General features: G+C 42.7%; 1 pseudogene; it reads left to right on the top strand.

Annotated features, from left to right (window-relative positions):
- Window positions 1-9,988: 9,988 nt before the first annotated feature.
- Window positions 9,989-10,107, top strand: LOC133368163 (5S ribosomal RNA; annotated as a pseudogene).
- Window positions 10,108-10,756: the final 649 nt, after the last annotated feature.

Below are 10,756 nucleotides of genomic sequence, written 5' to 3'. Positions count from 1 at the left end.
GAAACTTGTAATTTTGGGCTGATGAGATCTTCTAGGGACATCGTCCTCGAGTGGGGGAGGTCTTCTGCTGATGATTTCTCCTTGTCATTACCATTTATACGGCTCAGCAGTCGGGTAAGTATGATTTGACGGTATGCAGTTTCCAGAGAAAGTTTTAACTGATATTGCGAATGGCAAAGCAGCAGCGTAGATAATTGGGATACTGCTGCTACTAAGACAATAAAAACTAGTGCTAGGGCAATAAAATTGTAAAACAATAAAACACTAAAACAGTAAAAAAAAAAGCAGCTCAGGGACAAATGGCGGCGCCCTTTTAGCAGTGTCTGACGCGTCAGAGAAGGGCTGGAAGAGTCACTTTACTTTACTTGTAATGTTCTCAGCACCTAGTGTCATTTAAGAGGCTCACAAAAAGTTGTAAAAAGAATTAAAGGTTTAAGATAAAGAAATGAAAAGCCAAAAACACGAGAGCAAGTAAGAGATGCGTCTTACCGGAAGAGAAGCTAAACCGGAAGTCTATAAGACATACTTAAGAAGACTAAGCAAAACAGACACAGAATTATTATTTTATCTTTAAGCTTAAACAGCAGCATCGCTTTTCAGGTAGCTAAACATGGTAAATGCGGTGGCCACAAACAGAGTTAAGTGCAATGAAACGTCTCTGTATAAATGATTGAACTAAAATTAAAATTGAATTGAATTAAAATCACCCAACGCCCCACAGCAAAAGTTAATTCATATTCAGTTAACCTGGAAATTATAGGAACTATCTTCAGGTGTAATTCAGATATTTTTGAATTAATTCACTGAATTAGTCAATCTGAATTGGTTCCAAGCACTGCCAGTGACATATTTATTTGGCTAATTACTTTGAGTTTTGGTTTGATAAATCATTCCACAGGTGACTCAAGGTCTCAAGTAGAGATTGGGCAGTTCTTCCCATATTGAGTTTCCCCCTCCTCTCCCCTCCCAAGCTGGGAGGAACCTTGGTTGTTTCCCAAGACAGTCCAAGTCTCCCACTCCAAAGTACACCCTCTTTTCCAAATGAGAAACAGGATCCAACAGGTGGGATAGAAAGATCCTCCATGGGGGGCTGGGCTCCCCACTCCAGAATTTTCACTTGCTGCTTTCTTATCCCTCTTCATAGGATCTAAAATAGGTGTGGGGAACCTTAGGCCCTCCAGATGTTGTTGAACTACAACTCCCATCATTCTTGGCTGCTAGCTAAGCTTGCTGCGGCTGATGGGATTTGTAGTTCAGCAATTACTGGAGAACGAAAGGTTCTCCACTCCTGATCTGAAGTGGAGATGTTGTTCCATTAGTTTTTGGGATAAATAGATGAAAGAGGATCCAGAAGCAGATCCAGAAGGAGGAGCTGGACTCTCCTTTGCTGGGAGTCTTCAGCTAGATAATGGAACTCTTCAAGCAGATGGACATTTGTTTTGGATGTTCTAGCTCTGGATTACCTTCATCAAGGGAAGGGTTGGACTAGATGGCCTAAAAGGCCACTTACAACTTTATGATTTTTGATTATACAGTTTCTCCATTAGGTTTTTTTATTATTATTTAAAAACGCTATTGATGGAAGGGGAGAAATTAATTATGTAAAATCAGGAAAAATGTGAAAGAAACCCATGCCGATTACAGTTGCAGCCCACCACAAGAAATCAGTGCCAGTCTGAAAAGATAGAGGACTGTCAAATTTAGTCAAAATCTGGTACTAAGTCTGATTTAGTGGATATTCTCCCCCATCCCTAGTACTTACTGAAGCCCAGGAAGGTGACACACAACTCTCTGTTCCTGATTCCTCGGTTGCATTAGTGATTTCTCAGCCAGAGTCAGAGAAGGCAGTCATCTTATGATGATTTCAGAGCATTTGTTTCTTCATCAGCCACAGTGACCATGCTTTATTATCCCATATTGCCCCCCTGGGAGTTCTGCCCCAAGCAGATCACAAAGAATAACTGGATGAGTGGACAGATGCATTTCTCATTTGTTGTTGCGGCTGCTACCCTTATACCTGTGTCTGCATCTCCTCCCTGCTGCCTATCCTACTCCAGCCGGGAGGACTTAGCCCTCTGCTCACCAGCTGGGGAGCGGAGATTGCAATTCTGTTGGATGCTGCTTAACCAAGGTGTTCTCTGTGGGGAACGTGCTGCAGATTCCTGCAGCTCGTAAGACTGAACCTTTTGCTCACTAGCTGATGAGTGGAGGATTCAATCCTGCTCAATTTGGCTGCACACACCTGTTCCCCTGCTGGGAACAGGTATGTGGAACCAAAGTGAAGTGTGGGGCTATTTGAAAGCCTTTTTTTAATGTTGTCTATTATCCATGGTGATATTAGCAGACTTCGAAAGCTGCAGTCCTGTCCTCAATGGGACATACAGTACATTTGCATAGGCATGCATAGGATTTCATTACACATTTGCTAGTTTTCTGCATGTTGCTGTTATAGGGAGATTTGAGGGGGGCCCAATTAGCGTAGTGACGGGTAGAGGGAGATATGGTGTTGTGAGGAGGACTTGCCAGGTAAGGGGAATGCAGCCCAGGCAGTTAATGACTGTGCCTTGTTCCGGTCCTCCCCACACCCGCAGGTTTGTTGGTTGCCCTATCAGCCAGCTTAAGGTCTATATATTTAAGATCTAAGTGATCCTAGCTAGTAACAATGGTTAGTGGATGAGCCCAGCTACTTTGGTTCTTGTATTACTGTGCATTTTATCTTATAATGAATCATTGATCATTGTTTTCACTGTTTGACACTGTATTACCACGTCTTTTGAAATGTTTAAACATTTTTTAAAAAACATTTTTTAAAAAACATTTTTTAAAGCATTGGAATCTTTAAAATTAATAAAAGGGATCTTTGAGTTTTGCAACAAGGCTCCAGCCCACTTGGGAATGACATGACTTACACACCTGCCACATACCAGGTTACAGGGGTGATACTGGTTCATGATGTGGTGGGAGGGAAATTCCTGCCACCCGCTTTCAACGTTCTCTGAGCACAAGGTTATTAGTTGCATTGGTCAGCAGTCAGGTCCTCTGATGTCTAGACCAGTGGAAACTGATCCATTAGGGCAAATAGGGTGCTGTCCCATCAAGCTCTGTCTGACATTAGCCAGCCCCAAGTTGACCGCCTTCAGACTTACAATCATTTAGGGGATGGTTCTGCTTGTTGTTGGCTCTGGCTTTAGCTCCATTGGTCTCCCAGTCCCAATGGATAACAGCCACCAATCAGCCCAAATAACACAAACAAGACATGTGCTGTGCTGATCTTGTCTGAGCAGGTAGGAAGCAACAATATTAAACAGTTGATATAGTTCATATAGTCATTATAAATATGATTGATTTACTTTGCAATTTTAGTGAAGTTTCCTATGGTAAATAATTTTCTTTTGCTTCTGTTTCTGTGAATATGTGAAGTACAGTTAATGATTTGCAACACTAAAAAAAATTCCAACAATAATTGTGGAATAATGGCACTGACTATTCTGCAGAATAGTCTCCAGTGGACATCAGGAGTGTCTCAGTTTGCACAAGATAAAACAGTGATATTCTAACAAATTTCTCGGTGTACTCTGTGTTTTTAATTGACCATGCCCACCTTGCCTTAAATGGTTTAAACATAGCAGGCTGAAAACATGCATCCTCATTTTTCCCAACAGTTAGAGGCATTGCTCCAATAGCAACATATTGTAATCAGTCTGATTTTACATCAAACTGCAGTTTCAGATTCAACTGTTAATGAACCCAAAATAGAAATAGAACATAACCTCCAATTTGAAACACAAAAGGTTGTCTTCACCATCATATGACACTGAACAATAAAAAGGCTTTGAAATTGATAAAAATAAATTTCACACAGGTTTCTATGATGAATAATGAGAGAAATATAATTTTCTAGGTTAGAGTCTCTATAGAAACAATAGTAACAGAGGAATGAAGCAAAGGAAGAACACCACCAACAAACATACAAAAATATAATTCTCCATCTTTGGAGATGGCAGGTGTTGCCACCACTTCCCATATGCTCAGAGGCATATGTTACCAAATTCTTCCCAGCTACAGAGGAAGTGGATTTCACTGTGAAAGACCAATCCAAATTGTATCTGCATTTTGACACATTTGTAGGGCAGTCCAATATCTCAGAGAGGAGGTCAGGCCTCCTGCTCCCCTGGTGCATTCACTATAGCTGCCCAATTTCTCTGCTTTTTAAAGTTTGATAGAAATATCTGTGGGCTATAGGTACATTATTAAACCGCAAGGTTTTGGGGTTTTTTGCCTATTAGTGAATTTGTTTGCTTTTTAATCCAGGAGGTAAGAAATGGGATGCTCTGCAAGTTTACTGAGAATGGATTGATCATTTGCATGCTTATAGAGTTCAGTGGGATTTACTCCCCTGCAATCATGCTTAGGATAGTTGAAACTGACTACAGGGGATGGAGAGGGAAGGAAAAGGAAGAGCAGGGGTAGGGGAGGAGGAGGGAGGGGAGCAGGCAGCAGTGGCGTCACTAGGGTTGGTGTCACCCAGTGCGGGGACTGACGGCCGCACTGACTGCCTGCCGGGATGCCCCAATTGGCGGCTCCGAGCTGGTGGCAGGCCGGCAAGGATGTTCCCCCGAGCCCTGCCCAGTCCCAGCCCACCGCGGCGAGGGGCTCGCCCGCCCACTCGCCCGGAGCCTGCCTTTGGCCCACCACGTTGGGGAGCTGAGGGAGCCGGCAGGCAGCCGTCTGCCGGGGACAGAGCCTCCTCCCAACAGATCTCCTCCTCCTCCTGGGACCCCTTCCCCTTCACACGTCCCTCGCTTCCTCTCCGGTCTGGGCTCCAGGTGCCTTTGTGCGGGTTTCGCGCACTCCTGGGTTCTGCACCAGCCAGATGGGAGCCCCCATGGTGGCTCTGGGCATCACCCCTCTCATGGTGTCACCTGGGTGCGGTCCGCACCTCCCGCACCCACCTAGTGACGCCTCTGGCAGGCAGGAGGAGTAGGGCAGGTTTGATCATTTGCATGCTTATTGAGTTCAGTGGGATTTACTCCTGTGCAATCATGCTTAGGATAGGTAAAACTGACTGGGGGGGAAGAGGAGAAGGAGGAGGGAGGGCTGGAATGGGCAGAGAAGGAGGAAGAAAGAAGAGGGGAGGGGAGGAAGAAGGGAGGAGGAAGAGAGAGGAGAGGGAAGGAGGGGAAAGGCAGGTCTGATCATTTGCATGCTTTTTGAGTCCAATGGGATTTATTTCCATACAGTCATGGTTAGGATGGGTAAAACTGAACATGGGAGAGGAGAAATGGGAGGGCGGAGGAGGGGGAAGGAAGAAGGAGGAGAGGGGAGCAGAAGGAGTGGGAGGGGAAAGAGAGGAGATTGGAAGGGGAGGGGAGGGGCGAAGGAAAGGGGAGGGAAGGGGCAAAAGGAATGTGATGGGAGGAAGGAGGAGGGGAGGGCAGGTTTGATCATTTGCATGTTTATTGAGTTCAGTGGGATTTATTCCTGTGCAATCATGCTTAAGATAGGTAAAACTGACCATGGGGGAGGAGGATGGGGAGGGAAAGGAGAGGGAAGGAGAGGATTGGAAGGGGAGGGGAGGGGCAAGAGGGAGGGGATAGGAGGGAGGAGGGCAGGTTTGCTCATTTGCATGCTTTTTGAGTTCATTGAGATTTACTCCTCTGCAATCATGCTTAGGATATGTGAAAATGACAATGAGAAGGGGCAGGGAGGGGAGGAGGTCAGGGAGGGGGAGGGAGGAATGGGGAAAGGAGGGAGAGATTGGGTTAGTGGGTGGACACTGGGCAGTAGGTAAGCCCCTTTCCTTTCCAAAAAGAAAACATTGTGAAGAGTATCATTGCTTTTCAATGTTACCACCACCTTTTTATTTTACAGCAGGCACATGTAGTCTCTCACCCAAATATAAACCAAAACTGTCACTGGGCACATCCAGACCAGACCTTTATTTCACTTTGGACAGTCATGGCTTCTCCCAAAGAATTCTGGGAACTGTAGTTGGTGAAAGGTGCTAAGAGTTGCTAGGTGATACCCTATTTCCTTCACAGAGCTTCAGTCAGAGCAGCTGACTGTTAAACTACTCTAGCCACTGGAGCTCTGTCATGGGAATAAGAGTCTCCTCTCATCACCCTTCACAAACTAAAGTTCCCAGGATTCTTTGGGGGAAGCTATGACTGACTAAATTGAAATAAAGTTCTGGCATAGGTGTGGCCCCCTGATTAGCCAAGCCAAGCAGCGGTGAGTCTGGCTTTTAGTACACTGACAGCTGGTTCTTACTGAGCCACTATGCTATCAGTTCAATGCAAAATTTCTTAAATTAATTAAAAATCAGCCAGGTATTTTTTTTAACTTTTAAACTGCAGAAGATGAAGGTCAGAGTATGGGGCAAGGTCAGTGATAGTATTACAGGTACTCTGTGAACATGGCTGATTTTTTAATGAATTTCAGCAAATTATGAGAACTCTGATAGAAAAAAGTCCAAAAAGGGTCTGGTTTTTCCCCTCTCTTTTTACACTTTGAAGTCTTGATTCTCTCTGACTGTTTTGTGTATTGCCATGGAAATTTACAGGGTTGTTAAGCAAGCGTTTCTGAGTTCAGGACTATAACTTTTGTAAAGTTTTGTTTTGAAATGAGCTTATGGGAATCATCAGAATGGCATGGAGGTATTTTCAATTAATACTGCGGAATGTGAAAAATCCACACTGGCTATAGTATACAGCCACTCTCGTGGGTGTATAATGCTGAAACATTAATGAACAGCTGTTTATATAACAGGGTTGGATACATTCATCCTTGGCTAATCCTCCGGGGCAGTATGTCAATGGTGGATGTGACCAAAAGTGAATGTAGCCACTCACGCTCCCCACACATCCCGCACAGCACCCTTCGCGAGCTGATCTATGCAGATCAATTGAGAAAAGGGGGTGATTGCCCCTCCTTGCTCATCAAATGCTTGATCTGATAATGGGAGAGGGGGAATTTGCTTCCTTATCAGGCACTGGGATGGACAGAGATGCTTAAACCTCTCCACCCACCCTAGCCACATATTGTTGTTGTTGTTGTTGTTAGAGTCTTGTGAAGTTTGTAGGAAAAAAATGCTTTGGGAGATTGGATCATGCCCACAGTCTGTGGGTTAGGTACCCCCAGGTTAGAACATGGTATTAACTAACTAGATTAGTGTTCAATTTGCTGCAGAAAAACCAGAAGCAATGTCCGGCAATTCAGTTCACCATTAGGAAAAGCACTCAGATAAAAACTGTAGTCCTGGGTTTCTTTTAGGAAGAAGGGAGAGATTTAAATTTCTTTCACTTTTTTTAAGAAAGGTATAAATCTAAAGTGAGCCCCTGACATTCTGCAAATAGCATCAGTGATAAGACATTACAAATTCTGCAAGAGCATCCGAACAGCAGATTTCATAAATTGGGAGGAGAAGGGAATGGCAAGGCTTTGTGACCTAATACAGGGCAGGAAGTTATTAATATGACAATACATTTCTATTAGAACAACTGGGTGGCAACCACAATGGATTCAATATTTTAATATAAGGATTTTTTTGTTGGAGATATTGGGTCCAACTATGACATTAAGGCAAGAGACTATGTGGGGGGGAATTATGTGTAAATCTAAAGGGCTGCTCTCTGAAAATTATAAGATCTTGATGGATCTGAGGAAGAAAGAACCAAACTCCAAAATGAGATGGGAAAGAGATTTGGGATAGCTGATTCCAGTTTCACTATGGAATAAGATTTTGGAGTCAGATGGATAAAACCTCACTAAGTTTGTCAATTAGGGAGACTCAGTATAAGCTAGTTTAACACCTGCAGGTTACATGAAATGCATTCAGCTAATTGCTTTATATGCTGGAAATGTCAAGCAAGGAATGCCCATTTCTTACATATGTGGTAGGAATGTCCAATTACTTTAAATGACTGGAGGCAAATAATTCAAAGTATCTTGGATATAATGGGAAACAGGATAAGATTAACTTCTATGTTGATACTTAATATTGCTGGAGATGACATAGTGGTGAACCTGACACCACTCATAAACATTTTGTTGGTAGTGGTGAAAATTGTGTGGGCAAGGAAATAGAAGAGACAGCAGGCCTCAACAGAGTGGAACTGACCACACACCCTCCTGACCCACACCCCTCATTAGCCCTGCTTTACACTCTCCTTCAGTGTTTTTGATTGGCTGGAATAAGTTCTTGAACTCTGATAGCACTTCTTCCCATGATGGAGGATAAAGAGGGATGTGTGAGCAGTCCTGTAGCCAGCCTTCCTTGTTAGATGGGGGTAGCACATGTATAGGTGGGCCATTTTGGGGGGGGATGGAGGCACATAGCACCAACCAATTCCCCCCACCCCATTCACTGGTGGAGAGGATGTGAGGGACAGGCCAGGGGGAGGAAAGGGCTCACTTCTGCACCATGCAGAGATTCTGTTAACATAAATAATGGGCTAAGTAAGGGTCAAGTTACCAGAAAATTTAGTATGAATATCTGGAATTAAATGATGAACAAAGCGATATCAAAAGGTGTAAAACAAATGAAATAGTTTGTGCTATGACTAAAACATTAAAAATTAGTGTGGAGCTTGTTTTCTCAAAAAAAAAATTTTTAATCTTGTTCCACGACAATACCAATACAAAAAAACCCAAACCACCCAGGTTTAGAAAAAGAGTAAGAGCACATTACAATGCAACCATAGCCAACCATTTAGGGAAAGCGGTGCTGAGAACATTATGCATAACTTCCTTGTTGAAGTCAATTAGATTGAGTCCTTAACTTTGCAAAATATTTACGGCATAATAGACTTCCTTTCATAAACTTTATGTGATTGATAAACATGCAAGAAAGCTTTCTGAATAGTAGGCTCACAATATACCTTTTCAGAGAGAGAGAAAATACATAGCATCTAAAAGTCATACTTTAGAACAGTTGCAGCTTTTATTTTTTTAAAACTAATATAAACAGTTATCAGAATTAAGGCTAGCTGTCCTTTCTTTTTCAGACATTCTGATAAGACCTCATGCTAAGCTGTACACATTAGAAAAATCAGACATTAGATCTGAGTTACAGCCTAAGTGGCCAGCCAGCCAACCACTAACTGTAGCATGCACAACTGTGTTTCTATTTCGCTAGGGATGTTCTCATGCTTTGCCATCAAGTACTCAAGAAAAAGGAAAAATAGCCACATGAGTATAGTGAATACTTTAAAATTGTAAAGGGTAACTTAGGGTAGATATTTTTTCAGATCACTTTACATTATCTCCTTATTTCACCATTAAGCAATAAGTACCCAGTCCTGCTCTATTAATCATAATAACTGCAGAATATACAAATTCTTAGTTCTTACTTCAGGAAAACAAACATGCTTCTTTATTGCTGGCTGGGTAGAGAACACAACTGAAACTGAAAAGCAGAGCAAAGGAAAGTCCAACGGGTGGAGCTGAACTCTAGGCCATGATATAAAGTTGTGATATTTAACACTTCAAGGGTCATGTTACTATACCAGCTTTTTTTAAGGATAACTTCAGTAATTATAAGGTGACTGTGATCAGTCAGGGGGCTCTTCCAGATGAGGCTTTTGTTGTGCACTTGCCATGCGTTATTCACTGGATTTTCAGAGGCTCCTGTTCTTAAAAGAAGCTGTCATTCTTTAAATGGAGGCTGTCACTGTATGTCATGTCACAAATTAAAAATACATTTTTAAAAAATAATTCCAGGGGGGGACAGTTCTGGGGGAGGTCCATCTCCATGGCTACCGGGCTGTATGTGAGTCTGAAGAAATTAGTCTGCTATACAAAGGTAACATTCACATTCATTTTTGGCTCTGGTCTGCTCTGTTTTAAGATACAAGTGAAATAGGAACTCCGCTTCCAAATAACCAGTATCAAAATGACATTGTGGAGCAAGGTGGGCAACCCACCATTCCCATCCACAAATTTCACTGCGGGGGGGGGATCATTTTTATGGGGAAAATAATGTGGACAGGTCTACGGCCATACTTCCCTGAACACACCCAATCTAATCTGATCTCAGAAGCTAAGCATGGTCAGGCCTGGTCAGTTCTTGGATGGGAGACCACCTGGGAATACCGGGTGCCATAGGCTTAGAGGAAGGGAATGGTAAACCACCTCTGAATACCTCTTACCATGAAAACCCTATGAATATATCCACAAAAGATTCTTAGGGTCGCCATAAGTCGGGGTCAACTTGAAGGCATATAACAACAAAGGTGGAGAGAAAGGTTAAGTAATACTCCCTGCAGTTCCAGTTATAATTATTCCCTCTGCTTCATCAGGGAAGGGGAAAAAGGAAATTCCTATAACAGAAATATTCTTAAGAAAGTGAAAAGTTAAAGCAACAGAGTTTCCTCAAGAGGAGAGCTGGACAACAGAAAAATAAATATATAGAGTGGTCTACGTAGTCTAGAACTGATCTCAAAACCAATCGAAAAGCTGTGTGATGGGTCATCTATTGGGAAATTGCACAGCTGTTTCATTGTGTAAAAACAAAATCTAGTTCTACCGGAAAAAATGGAGGGAAATCCAAACATGGATTTGCTTACACTACGTCACAAGTGCTCTCTGAAAAATGAGCTAACAAAGCATTGTTATTATTACACAGTAAATATCCAGCGTGGAAGAAGCAGTTAATTATGTGGTTGCATTTAACATGTCTGTCTCCACCCCCTTTAGTTTTAGCAGCCAGGAGAGGAGTAATAATAAAGTTCTGCCCTTTGCCCCGTGCCATGGTCCT

The sequence above is a fragment of the Rhineura floridana genome, chromosome 11 (assembly GCF_030035675.1).
Source record: "Rhineura floridana isolate rRhiFlo1 chromosome 11, rRhiFlo1.hap2, whole genome shotgun sequence".
NCBI lineage: Eukaryota > Metazoa > Chordata > Lepidosauria > Squamata > Rhineuridae > Rhineura > Rhineura floridana.
Note: the sequence above shows the minus strand (reverse complement) of the source record. Positions and strands in the feature narration are given on the sequence as shown.